This window comes from Strix uralensis, chromosome 24 (assembly GCF_047716275.1).
Source record: "Strix uralensis isolate ZFMK-TIS-50842 chromosome 24, bStrUra1, whole genome shotgun sequence".
Lineage (NCBI taxonomy): Eukaryota > Metazoa > Chordata > Aves > Strigiformes > Strigidae > Strix > Strix uralensis.
In genome coordinates this window covers 9,771,896-9,786,291 of record NC_133995.1, presented here as the reverse complement: position 1 = coordinate 9,786,291, position 14,396 = coordinate 9,771,896, and the positions used below count along the sequence as shown (strand labels likewise).

Sequence of the window (14,396 nt, the reverse complement as noted above, 5' to 3'; positions counted from 1 at the left end):
AATTTTGACATTGACATAGAAGGAGACAGGTTAAATAACAGTCGTGCTTTCTCTATATGCTTCCTTTCACCCCTTGCACTACACTGCTGCTTCATTATCTAATCCCTTATTTAAACATGCAATTAAGAAGAAATGCTGTAGAAGCCACACCCTTGTCAGCTTTTCTTTAGTAAGCAACATCTTTCATTGGAGCAATTACAACCACTGTCAGGGAACTTACACGTCGGGCTTGGAATCACTGTGTATTGTATTTTCACTTTTCTCTGGCTGTCTTCTGGAGGAATTCTTTGCTCTAGAAGCCAGCTTCCATATGCCTACAAATAAGCTATTCTGATATGGTATATCTAGCATTATATAACAGTCATTGGACCTGATATGCAGTCTTGAATCCCATCATTTGGTCTGCGTAACTGTTGAAGACTGTACATTGAACTTCAGTAGCACCCTTCAACCAAGCTGCTTTATGAAGTCAAAAGAAACTAGCAAAAACTAAGGAACACCAAGTGTCGCAGCATGAAGTGGAACAAAATACAGAAAACCACTACACAGCAATCTAATATTTAAAGAATACAATTCAGCAGAACACCTGGACACAGGGGGCAGGGTTGAAACTAAGAAAATACAAGACAGAATTATCCAGCTTCCAATCTGGCCAGGAGATGGCATCCATTGGTTTTAGTCAGCATAAGGGAGGGACTCACGACAGGACCAACCTTTCGTTAGAAAAATGGATGTTCCTTTGGTCTGGTTGGTGTTAAAGAGTAAAACAGCTTCATAATAGTTTAAAGAAATGGTGACGTTAGGTACACCACCTTAGTGCTAACATTCAGAGACGTGCTTTCCTCAGCCCAATCAGCTTTTGGTATTTCCTTGATTCAGACAAGAAAAGGTAAGGTTAATACACAGCACAGAACAGAAGACAACATCCCAAGCGTGACAACAGCAGACAAGAAGGGCTTTGCAGGCAGGGGGCCTTGCTTGAGAACTCTTAATTTCTCCAGGACAGAGTTCTCTGACCAGAGGACCACTTCTTTCCTATGCACACAATTCTATAGCAGATCCCAGGCATTAACCTCAAATTATCAGATAAAATATTTTGTCCTTATCCTCCCAGTGATAACTGTTCCTGATAAAGTAAAAATAATCATTGCAATCTAGCAAGCTCTTCCCCAGTGTTCTTTGAGTCTTCCTTAAGAGTCCTTCCAGACTTCAGACAGCACCAAATACTTCAATGGAATCAGAAATTCATAGCTTTTGGAGGGTTTCCCTAAACTCGCCAAGAAATTAAGAGGAACAATGAAGCTGCTAAATTTTGCTGTGCATCTTTGTTCAGGAAGGCCATCATTTTGCTACCTGTTGCCCAAGTGATGGGGACACTACAATCTGACTATAAGTCACCAGGGTGGGGTAGGAGGTTCTTCACTGTGCTTCTGCTAAACTGTTCTGGAGGACAAATTTTTCTTGCTTTACATCAAAAGAAAACAAAAAAACCTCAAAATGCCCATGTCTAAATCAGTTAAATGGATTGCTGTTTTAAATGCATATGGCTTTTTCTTTTGAAGCATTGCTTTTAGCACACATGGCTTTTAAACAGAATATTGCCTGCCAGCGTTAAAGTACAAAATTCACCGTACTTTCTCTGCAAACTGGTGCTTCACTTAAATTCAGTTACTGTGTGATGGCTCCTTCTGCCTGGAAAAAGCAAGCCTGTAGTGAATGCACTGACTCATGGATTGTCTCTTTTCTATCACTTCTGTTTACATAATCCAGCATATCTAGTGGCCCCTCTTCAGGCATTTAGCAAGATCTTGCCCATAAATTTGTGATCCAAAGCATGTTCATTTGAGAAATGAATCATACAGTCATAAAGCTGTGCAATAACATTCAACCTAGGTAGTACCTTTAGCCTCTGATGAACACAGTGCAGATGCTCCCAGCATCTCTGTGAAAAGCACATCTGCTGTTTCTACTGATCATATGCATCCTCTGGGGATTTTGTTCGGTTTTCCTTTTTCCTCTTGAATCATTTGATTTGGTTAGATTCCAGATCTACTGCACAGAATCTAACTCTGAGAACAAGTTAAATTGTGGCAGGAAAGAACATACACAATCTGAATTCCCTTGTGAGAGATCTATTAACCAATAAATAACAAGACATTTATCACAGGTTCTAATTAAAACAGAACTTGTCTGATTTAGGAGCTAAGCTGTGTACTAATTCAAAAATTCAGTTTGATATGTTGCAGTAACATTCGAGCTCTATTCATTTTCACTCCGTATTGACTTGACGCACAGTAAAAAAAGGAAGGGGAAAAAAGTGTTAATGTCACCAACTGCAAATGATTGCTTTGGTTCTAGGTTCTTCCCACAGACTGGAACTCAAATTTCTAAAAATACATGTACTGTGAGTCTTTAAACACCCTGGGATGACATTTTAAGTGGGGTGGAGGATGGTGAACACAGGAAAGAGCCACTGAATAGGTAATAATGAAAGAGTATGTACAATTCACTAGATAATGTCCACTATGTCAAACCTATAATTGTAAGATGCAAGTGTTTATTCTGTTTTCCTACAGAAAGTTAAGAATACTCTTCAGAAAGCAGTGAAAACCAATTTCCTATATTAAGGTAGTAAAAACCTGAGCAGATGGATTTTGTACAAATTTTTCAATAGCTTTTTCATCAACTGACAACGATTACAAGAAATTTTAGCCATAAATATTGTTTAGCAAACAGTAAAACTAGAGGTTCATGTTAAAAATATTCTGAATCAGAACAGTTGCATGTAACTAGCTAAGATGAAAAACTGAAGGTGATCAGAATGTGAAAAGTGTATGAAAAGTCCTTTGTCCTCCATTAGCTTCCTAAGACTATAAAATCAGAATAGACAAGGAGAGCAAAAAGAAGATTTCAGTATCACAGAAATAAATTTAGGTGATTAGTAACATAGGAAAGGCAGTATCTAATGGGAAAGTGCTGTTCTAAACTGGGACTGTTTATTGACTAATGATGGAAGTCCAGTTCTGTCATTCTAAGAAGACAAGAGTTCTTGAAGTTTTCTTTCAGAGTGCACTCCCAAAGCACATCACTGAAGCCAAACACAACAAACTCTGCAAGGGCTATTGTTAGTCTGAAGCAAACAACTTTTCAGATGTTGGACTGAAGCAAGTTATTAGACAAGCTAAATCCTGAACAGTTAGGCACTAACACCATTTTCAACAGCCATCTAACATGTATCTCTCAGAGTTATTCGCCAACTACACTATTAGATTTATGGCACACAACTGCATCACTGAACTGTAAAAACCAGGCAAAAGACAGACAACATGCAGCTGCTTTTTGGCACAAGACTGCTAGCTACCAGCTGATGCTCACCACCGACTGACCGATACCCGATAACCCAGTTCCCAGCTAGCGATCCAAGAGAAGACAAGATTCCAAAACCGCAATCCCGAAAGTGAGAACCCCTGCTTCCTGGACAACCCTCCTCTATATGCTGAGCATGACGTTATACAATATGGAGTATTTCACTGGCCAATTTGGGTCCATTGCTCTGGCCATGCTCCCTCCCATCTTCTTGTACACCTGCACACTAGCAGGACATGGGAAGTTGAAAAGTCGTTGATTTCTTAGCAACAACTGAAAACATCAGTGTATTATCAACATTCTTCTCATACCAAATCCCATACTGAATCCAAAGCACAGCAATTGTTACAATTAATGACTAATTGCTGACATATGGAAGAGGAAAAAATAAAAAATGTTTGGTTTACTTGCACTTGACAACCTTCTGTTGAGGTTTTCACGCTTCCTCCTTGTTGCTACTGTGAGAGAGTCCCCAGAGCAGGGAGAACTGTGTCGATAAAGTTTCTGAAAAAAGTTAAAGCCTCCTTCTGCTGTGTCCTGAGTTGAGTCAGTTACTCTGATTACAATTTCCACAGCCAGCAGGAGGAGGAGAGCTGCACTATGAAAGTTAAAGCCATACATTCCAGGAGCAGCAGACTTCCATATAAGCTCAGCACTACTCACAAATGCACCACTTTACACCCAATTAAGTTACATCAAGAGATTTATCATTCTGAAAATGGAAGAAGATGGTGTCCCACCAACTTAAGTTATAATCAACCTAGAAATTTCCTTCAAATTTGCACCTGAAATGCTGAATTGCCCTCTATTTTTCACCAGTGTCTTAAAGACATTACAGGTCCTAATTTTCTGATTTGTTTAAAAATAACCAAACATTTCTTTGGAGAATTTATCATACAGAGTGTCTTATCTACAATGGATTTGGGACAAATTTAAACAAATAATATTTATCCCATCTACCCTAAACTCAGGTCATGTTCAACTTTATCATACTGCTTAGACATTGTCTAATGCAGGTGAACAGATGACTCATTCAGTGATTAATAACTTCCAATACAGCCGTCATCTGAAGCAAGGCTTAAACACTGACTTCCAAACATCAAAGCTTTGCAAGGGCAAATAGGCATAATCAAATTAATAAATTAGAGTTTGCACACTGGAACTGCTCCTAGCTTCTTCAGGACTAGGCTGAAAAATTATGTTTATTTTAAGAGTTTATTCTTTACATTCATAGCAACCAGTCATTCCTCAGATAAAGCACACACCTGCAGCAGTCTTGCCATTGATCTTACACTACAAGACAAGTCAACAAATTCTGGGGTTTTGTTATCTAGTTCTAACAGGATATTTGAGCATAAAAGGTGAGGTGATTCAACAAACATTTAATATTGTCACTTTCTCAGCATCACCCTGTATTTACTTACAAACTGCTGCCTTTTTTAATAATGCAGACATATTTAGGAAACAGCTGTACTACTAAGCACCCAGCTAAAGCCAACAACTTAAAAACCAAACAGGCTGTCTTGCAGTTTGCATGTTTCCATTTTATTTTAGTGAATTTTCTCCATCCCATTCTTATTTTTATTGTCATGCACTACATTTTTTTTGTGCTCAGGATCTAGCTTATTATGATCATTTAAATGTTCCTCAACAGCAGCAGCTCTCACTTCTATTTTTGCCCATTTTCACAATACTTACCTACTTTGCACCTAAACCCATAAATCTTCAGTTTCTATTTTGCTGCCTGTTTGTTTCTCAAACTGTCACCCTGATTAATAAGGCACAGAAGATGCCATAACTCACTCACCAGGCAGGTGACCATGCACAGCGGGGCCCTGTCAATCTGGGCCTTTAAAACAGGTATTATTCCTTACCTAAAGGATCTTCCCTGTCAATACCCTAAATTGAAACAGCAGTTGGAAGCAGGAGCAACCAGGCCACAGTTTTAGCTGCTTAAGATAGGAACGACGCACATTTTATCCTCCAGAGCTCATGCAGAACAGGCTGCAACAACGCCAGTGCTCCTGCCAACATCCTTCACTCTTTGCCTGACAGAGCCTCTATCATCCAAGTACCTTAGATCTTTCCCTCAGATATGTATTAAATGTTGTATTTTGTAACTTGAGCTTCAGTTACAGTTGGAGACAAATCCAACCCGCTAGAGTGTTCAGAGCAACCCATGGAAATAGTACTTTCTTGGTCATTTGCCCTGTTTGTATGAGAGCTCTGCAATTCACTCCACTGGAAAACTGCTAAATATACCTCTTCGCAAGGCTGATAATTTTCAGTTACCTTGTAGATGTAAGGGTGTTACTATATAGTGATTATATATGATACAGTGATACATATATGACATAGTGAGATATACACATATAGTGAACAGTGATTTATGCTGATCTGAGGCAGGACTGAAAATGTGCAACAACGTGTACACATATGGCATTTATTTTATGTTTGACAGTTTCCTACTGGCAGTCTTCATGTAGGTACTACATCTCAAGCAATCACTATAAAGCCCTAAAATACTCTTTCAAAGAAAATGTACATTTCTGAAAAGGCTTTTTTGTTGGGAGTTTTTTGAGGTTTTTTGTTAGTTTGTCTGAATAAAGTGGCTACGAGAATAAAAAACGTTTCTGAGCTGACTCCAGTTGCTTTCCTGGCTTTTTTCCAATGGTGTTCAAATCAGGGGCTGTTCAAACTAGCAAACAGTAGTTTTGAGGTTTACCCATACAAAAAATTGGGAGCTCTGGTATTTTTTTAGCACATATTACTAACAGGGTTCACGAGTACCCTCTCCTCTGTCATGTGGTTCTGGCTGTGCATAAACATTGCTTTGACCAATAGGGGCAAATTTAGATACTTCCCAGAATGATTTGTTGCATTCTCACGACAGTTGCGATCCCAGACTGGATTACATCCAGTGGGAAAATGTTTAGACAAAGTATTGCACCGAACAACACTCCTGAGAGATGTGCCTGTGGTTTGCCTATAACAGAATGTAAGGGTACAGAAAGACATTAAAAAATGTCATGCTATGATTGTATGTTTCAGAGGGCATGACCTATTCACCGGGAGTAATACTCCAAAGAGATTTCAGGCCAAAAAAACTGAGCATCCAGCAAATGTGCAGTCATGCTCATGATCTCAAACACCAACCACTTGGTTCAGCTCTGTGTAACTCAAATATCATGACAGTCCAGAAATGGAAACCAAAAGGACGAAAGGAGGTGCATGGGGAAACTAGAAAAGGAAGCTATCACTTTAACCTCCTCCTCCGAACACTCTCCCTCCTGACCTGCTAGATTTTAGGTTTCAAGAGTCCTTAGGAAATTTAGCTAAAAAGACTGTACTCTTCATTCAGTGATCAAACATGAGAGGTAAGCATGTGGGGACTGTGAGTTGGAAAACACAAATGCAGCATGAAATTGGAAGCAGGAAAATGGTCTTAGCACCTCTCCTACGATGCACTTGCCAGAGCATAACCAGCAGGCTGAGAGAAGCAACTATTCCCCTATATACAATAGCTTCCACAGCAAAGAAAAAAAGATGACGAATGAGACCCTTGTGATCAAAACCACCACAGAGAAGTACCAAGAGCACACGGTCACTATCACTAGGTAAAAACAGAACTCGGCGTGGCTGCCTTTGGATGCCAGGCACAGACAGTCTCCCACCTAAGTAGTTTTGCCTCCTCAAACATTTCTACCTGCACTCACATTTTACTTACAGATTTTGCAACAGATTTTCTGGAACAGCTGAAGTCCAACCACAGCTCCTTCTGTGGAGTCAGGAGTGACACAGCATATAATGGTTGGGGGCAGAGAGTTTATGTCCATCACAACTTATAATTCTGTAGCAATACTAATGGCTCCTTTAGTGTCTCAAGTGTTTTAGAGACTTAGCTCTGATACCAAGTTAGGCCACAAGTTGTTCCACTGTGGACAGAAAGCAAAATGATAAAACACTTCTACCAAAATATTTCCAGCAATAAAAGCCAATGATACAGCACATGCAGAAGCTCCACTTCCTTAACTACAGCTCAGCTCCTTAAGAACCTCTGCCTTCTCAATTCCCAACACTTAAACCTAACCTATGCCTCTACTCGTTTCTTCTCACCAACTAGTTTGGAACAATATCTCTAAACAGTTGTTTGGGGTTTTGTTCTCCTTCCTATTGGTTTCCCCTTTTCTTGTACTAGAGGTGTTTGGACTCATTCTACTTGTGTAGATTCCACTCAAGGCATTGAAGTTATTTCTATAACACTTCTCGCTCAAAACATTTCTACTCTCAAAGGCATTTTTGCCTTTGCCTTCAATTTGCCTGAAAACTACTATGCAAGCTGCACAGTCTTGCATTTTTAGTCCCTTCAAGTGAGTTCTATCAATTTTTGTTCCTCTTATTGCTCTCAATAGCAGTTACTATTTACACACATTCATACAACACAGAAATAATGAATTATGTCTGTAAGTTTGACACATGTTGTTAGAAGTTCATTAAAACTGCATTCTTACATCTTGTAACAGCATACTTATGAATATATTTTCTGACTCAGGTGACACCATTATTCAGTTTTTCTTATACTCTTTGTTTGCCTAAAGCTGTTAGTTGTTACCTAAAGCTGTTTAGAACCTAGAAGATGTGAGAAACTGAAATCATCTGGAGACAGTTTCTGGTCTGCCACTGATCACAGGTAACATTACAAAAACTAATTCACTATTATTGTTAAATTACTTTTAGACATAGTGCTAGCTACTTTCATTCACATCTTTGCTGTGAATGCACAAAAGATGCTTTGTAAACCAGAGACTAATCAACAGCAAAAGAAACAGTCAGAAAATGTAGGAATGACTTACTCGTTCTTAAACTGTATGTCCTTCATTTTATGTTTATTCTCAATGTTTAAATTCACTTCATTTCTAAGCCAGAGGTCAAAGTGAAATTTCTTGAATTTATTTTCTCAGTGTGATGGAATAAGCAGAATGTCACAGTGTTACTTTATGACAAATCATGTAAACTTACGTTACAAACAATGGCTTAGACTTTACCTGAGGTGTATTTTGAAGCAGTAACAGCACAAAGCTGAGACCACTCTTCTCAACTTGGGAAGCTGGTAATTGTGGTGTCTTTGAGGACGGTCTGGTCCAGGAAGGAGGGGCTAAACTTCAAGGTCCATCAGCAGAATAGTTCATTTTATCAGGGCAGGAAATTAGAAAAAAACAGAGACAAGAAATAGAGGACCTCTGAGCCAACAGCAACAAAACCAAACACCTTCTTAAGCTTGTCAAAAACAGTTTCCGCAGCTTTTAGAACCTAAACAGGATTTTGGTATTACTTTAAAATTATCTAAGCCCCTATTTAGCCTCTTTCTTTTGCATAAATGTAAGACTCTGAGGGAGCTGGGAATTAACAAGGAATCACATAAACATTCAGCCTCCTGTATTGGACCACACCATCCAAACCGCCAGCCCTGCGATAAGCTCTACCCGAAGGGGCGCAGGGGAAGCCTTAGCATACCGTGCCAGCTCTGGAAACCCAGATGGCGTCTCTATGAAGCAGGCAACGTTCTTACATGCAAAGACCTAAGAAGTGCAAGTGAGAAGATTCTTGCAAAGAGGTCGTGAGGCTGGTTAGCATGACTCAGCAATACTGCTATGGCCTATTTTTATACCCCTAGACAAAAAGTAACATGTAAAGACAGTTAAAGCTCAATGGCTACTTAAGAGAATTTAGCGGGACTGTTGGTTCCACTATGGCTCATCCAATGCATCTCACTTCTTCTACATTGATGAAAGGAACACAAATTTCAGAGCAGCAAAGAATTCTTTTCCTTTTTCAGAGAAAGGTATGTTTTAATGTACTTATAACTCTAAAAGACTGTTTCTTACATCTTTGGAAACAAACACCTACTCAAGATACTACCAAGAGTTGATCTTACTCATCCACACAAACACATTCCAAGGCTGCTCAACTGAGGCCCCATTTTATATAAATGGAGCACCATGAGACACAAATGCACCACCTCTTCAACTCAATTACAAGATCTTTTTCTAAGATAAATACAATTGCTTGAAGTTAAATAACATGCATAGCAGAAAGAAAAGGAATAGAAAAAAATCTGATTTAACTGAAAGAGTCCTCCCTGAAAATTCCATGCTGCCTGTAGCTCCACTGCACATTTTAAGAATATGTTTAGACCGTTTAAAAAAAAAAAAAAAAAGTGATGTATTCAAGTCAGAACAAAGGTTTGCTATTTCAGCACCCTGTTTCCAACAATGGCCAAAACCGCATGCGTACAAGAGAAGGCCAGCATGCATACTCACTTAATAGCTGGTAAAGATCTGGGTACAATTTAAGCCACAAACAAAAGAACATATTAAAACCCCTATGGTTCTGAGATGTATGAGTTATGAAGAACCTAATCAATAACATATATCTTGCCACTCAATAATGAAATACTTCTTATGCTTTTACAGGAAGAGGAAAAATACCAGAAAATTTTATCATCAAATCTCAGGATCTATGAGAAAGAGGAGGACTACAGCAGGAGGAAGACTAGCTAGCAGCTGCATTATTAAATTATCCTAATTAACACAACTTCACTAAGAGACAACTGCAAATTTGTATTCATTAAGTTACAGGCTGAAACCCAGAGTAACAGATTTTATTAATCTCCACATGGCCACCACAGATATGGATGTTCAGGCAAATATTTGTCTTGAACAGGCTTAAGAGTGAAAGAAATCTATATACAGTATTATTCATTGCACTATGACCAAAAATGCTATGGTTTCATATTTGAACTGGGCCTTGAGGATACGCTAATGCTACCAGGAGTCTGGGAAAGACAAATGCACTTCAACAGTGGGAAGAGTTCAGTCCCTTCTGAATTACGCAGGACACAGCAACGTACAATTCAGTTGCATGACACAAACCTACTGTAGCAGAAGGCAAAATGCTACAGAAAGTAATCAACTAAGAGACAAGTACATACCACCCCTCACCATCTTTCTTGCCATGGTTGGCATATACAGACTGTATCATTATAAACATCCATTATCATAGACTGCATATATCCTATACCATTACCAACATGCATCATTTACCTCACATTCTGTCATACCTTTGATACCTCTGCTATCAACCACCTTGAGATGTATCACTTGATAGGTTAACAGTGCTAACGTATATTATGTTATAAAAAAATCATGGTGTTTGCTCAATTGACAGGGCACCCTCTTCCTATTTTAAACAACAGTGGGCCCCATTTACATTGCTGGCAGCACAGACCACGTTGCTGTGTGCTGCTACGGTACAAACAGTGGCAAAACACTAGCTTATACAAAACTCAGAATGCTGGGTATGGAGGAAGCAAAGAAACTTGCTACTGCCGACTACTGTGGCAGGCAGTCCAAAAAAATACCAATTATCATTATATTACTCTTACCTTTGAAATTTGGTTCCACTTCTGCTGTGTATTCTTTTCATTCCCCTTTCCCTTCCCTTAACATTTAACCATCTTTTAAATTATATATAACATTTAAGTATTTCAAAATCATAGATGCTCTTGGCCTCTGAAAAATTACAAAAAAATCACCTTTACTTCCCAGTGTAGACCCAAAGCACTCAAAAGTATATTTGCTTGTTATATTAATAGAATTCAGAAAATTGCTCTACAAAATTCCTAAAAGAGAATCAGCCAAAGTTAGACTTGGCATCTGCACAAGTTTCAGTTATTTTTTGGAATACTTTGACAACACTCTTATGTTATTGTCTCTGGGTTCATTTTTCTGCTCATGTATTCCCCAAAGAAGGAAAGAATGGTATTCCTGTTCTCTGAATAAGGACACATCTTGCTTGTTAGAGTGATTTAATTATTTATTTTCCCTTCTCCTTCCTGAATTGCTGGATCTTTGGATCATGAGGGTTCAAATCCTTCTAACTCTTGCTCTTCCACATGAGGGCACAGAAGTCATCCTACTGCCTCAAAGTAAAAGAAATGAGAACAAAATTTTACCAGCAGAGGAGACGCTTTCAATTTTTGCTTTTTCAGCTGGATACTGCTAAAAGAGCCTTGGGAGATCACAGAAAGCCTGTTAGTTTCCTAAATCTGATTTAGTAACACAGGAAACCTGAGCTATTCAATGCTGGCATAAGCAACTTTGCAATGCACACCCCAGCTCCACAAGGCTCTGCCTTTGTTTCACCTGTGTGCACCTAGACACAAAATAAAGTATGAACAGGGTTACTCTCCTATAAAGTTCCTTCTGAAGGAACTCTGCAGCCAGTTGAGAACATTTTCATTTTCTTTCTTTCATTTGATCTTCTCTGCAACATATTTTTCACATTACTCCCATCTGGTTTCAGCTTTTGATTACTAACTTGGAAGTTCAACTTTAACAGCTCAATGCAGAGACCCAAGCTGCTTCCAGCCATTTTCCTCATTGGAGGATGTTAATTCAGTCGTATGGTTCTTTTTACAATACCTCTGCCCACATTGGAGCCTATATGCTTAGTAAATAGTTTGCAACTCTTGCAAAGAGCAAAAAAAACCCTAACCTCTTCAAACACAGGAGGGTTTTGATATCCTGAAAGAAATAAAACCTATGAAACAGATGATACTGCTTCAAAAACATTTGCTATACAAAGTGTCATTATAGGCAAGCTGCAAATTGTCAGGTTTATCAGACAGGCTACAAGACACATTTAAATGTCACCAGTAGTACAGGACCAAGAGTACCTCATCCAGAATTCACTACAGAGTCACCAAAAACCAACGTCAAAATTACTGCTCAGAAAAAAAGAATTTGAAATGATCAGTAATGAGCATTGTTTTGATGGGATATCCATGTCCTTCCTGTGCAGGATCAAGAGAAGTTGGCAGTCATCAATTGTGTAGTCAGGTCAGGAAAGGCTGGTAGATGATCCCACTTTCACCACTTAAAAAAACATCATTACCTTAAAAGCATTAAAACACCATACTGAGTCAGAGCAAAAACTGATCTGTATCTACTCAGCTGTTTGCAGCAGGGCATGCCTGTGAAGCATACAAGAGGCAGGCACATGAACATCCAACATAAATGTGGGTGTAAAGACAAATTGGTGATGTGGGAAGAGTGACTCTCCCTTAACATCTCAATTCCAGCAGAACAGCCAGAAGTGCTTAATTCTCAAGGATCTGCAAAAGTCATGAAAGAGAACCAGATATAAACCAACATCAGAAGCAAGAGAAATCTTGTGATTTAAAACATCTTTTGAACAGCAGTACAGACAATTTTCAAAGGCATTCTGAATCACCACCTTCCATAAGGATCCATGAAAATTTACTTCCCTAGCCTAGAAACACAGAAGAGACTGGTAAAAAAAAAGGCATTCAACTACTTACTGTCAAAAACAGGGAAATGGATTTAGACTTCCTACATTTCTGAGCATCGAAACAAGACAGCTAAATAAAGACTGAAAGCAGTATTCTGATTGCAGTGCTACAAAGAAGCAAGCTTTCACATTCATCCTGCTTTTGTCACTTGTATATTTTTTGTCTACATTCTGATACTACCTCATCTGGGCTGCACTTTAATATTTATTCTTTGCATTATTTGTTTGCAGAGCTCACAGTGTAAAGATTTGAGACATATGTAGGACATATGCAAGAGATATCCTGGAATTATCTCATGTTTACAACTCAGAGGGATAAGAGAGCTGGAAGTTGGTCCGGATTGTCCCCTAGTGGTCCCCACCTTTCTTGGGGAGCAGAACCCAGAATAGGCTGCGTGAATGCGGATTGTCATGTTCATCTCAAATTGCGATCTGTCCATAATAAGCAGTATGTTTGCCTCCTCCCCTACAGCATTTTCTGCTCAGCTTGCAGCATCTCGCAGATTCTTCACTAAAGAGCTTACCTGGCTATTTACTTCCAATGCCGCATGTGTGATGGTGCTTATTCCTACACAAATGCATGATGGTTTATGTTATTATTAAGTTCTAGCTATATTTTTAGAGGTTTTCTCTAATCTGTCAGTCATTTATAATTCTAGTTCTGTCCTCCTCCATTCTGGCAGCTTTTTACAGATCGTTGTCATTCATAAATCGCTTATGGAGTTTCCATTACATTACCCAGGTTAAGTTACAGAAAATATTGGCCAACACAAGATTCATTGTCATTTACCCCAGTAACTTCACTTGATACATCCTTGTATGCACTAAGAAGCACAAGTAACTAATGCAGGTTATTTTACTGAAAACAATCAAGGAGAAAGACTGACTTTCCAGTAACTTGTCACATACCTTTGCTCACATTTGTCTTATTTTCTTCAGCTATGCAGCTTAGAGAAACAACGCCATACATAAAATCTCAAATGCTATTTTTTCAGTTACAGCTTAAAATTTTGAAACCAGGTCTACTACCAACTCTGCCCATGCACGATGTTTTTAACTGCCTCTTGTCCAAATCAAGTCATATGTTGACACACGTTGGCAGTAGGCTTGCTTTCTGCATGTTTTTCCATGGTCAAACATCGAGCACTATTCTGTAATTTAACTGGAGAGTTGACAGTTCCAGACATCCTAAGGCTCCTGCTCTACATAGTCAATCTCCTCCATGTTTGACCTCAGTAACTGGAGGGACTCCTATGTTTTTATTAAAAGCTCAGGAAAGTACTGTTTATGTCTCTTATCTTCCGAATAAGTTTTTGCTCTAGTTCCTTCCTTTCTGTCTAAATCACCTCCCAGCTGCATGTGCAACCCAGCCATTTTGTCCAGGCCAATGCTTACTATCCATTGTTCTGTTACTCGTCCTCACTTCTCTTTTTCTTTCCATATTCTATGCCTTCTCTGATGCCAATTTCAGCTGTTTTTCTAAGAAAGCTCATGTTCCTGACTGCAGACAGCAGCAGGCCACACACGCAGCAGCACACTGTGGTATTAAGTGGCTTAAGTACAATTAACTAAAGGATTGTCTTGGAAACTAATTTAAACTGAGAAACAAAATCATTAGCCCAACTCAGCACCCCAGAATTTCACTAAACTTTCATTTC

General features: G+C 38.9%; 1 protein-coding gene across 3 annotated transcripts in view; it reads right to left on the bottom strand.

Annotated features, from left to right (window-relative positions):
• Positions 1-14,396, bottom strand: part of LOC141954386 (uncharacterized) — a 123,725-nt gene that overhangs the window by 89,716 nt on the left and 19,613 nt on the right. The window contains exons 7-8 of one of the 3 annotated variants that reach the window (XR_012632158.1): positions 8,412-8,521; positions 7,100-7,301 (exon numbers count right to left, since the gene is read on the bottom strand). The exons of the other annotated variants lie outside the window; for them this stretch is intronic. The gene's annotated coding sequence lies outside the window, so the exon portion shown is untranslated. Of the gene's footprint in view, positions 1-7,099; positions 7,302-8,411; positions 8,522-14,396 lie in introns of those variants that run through there. 3 annotated transcript variants of the gene reach the window in all.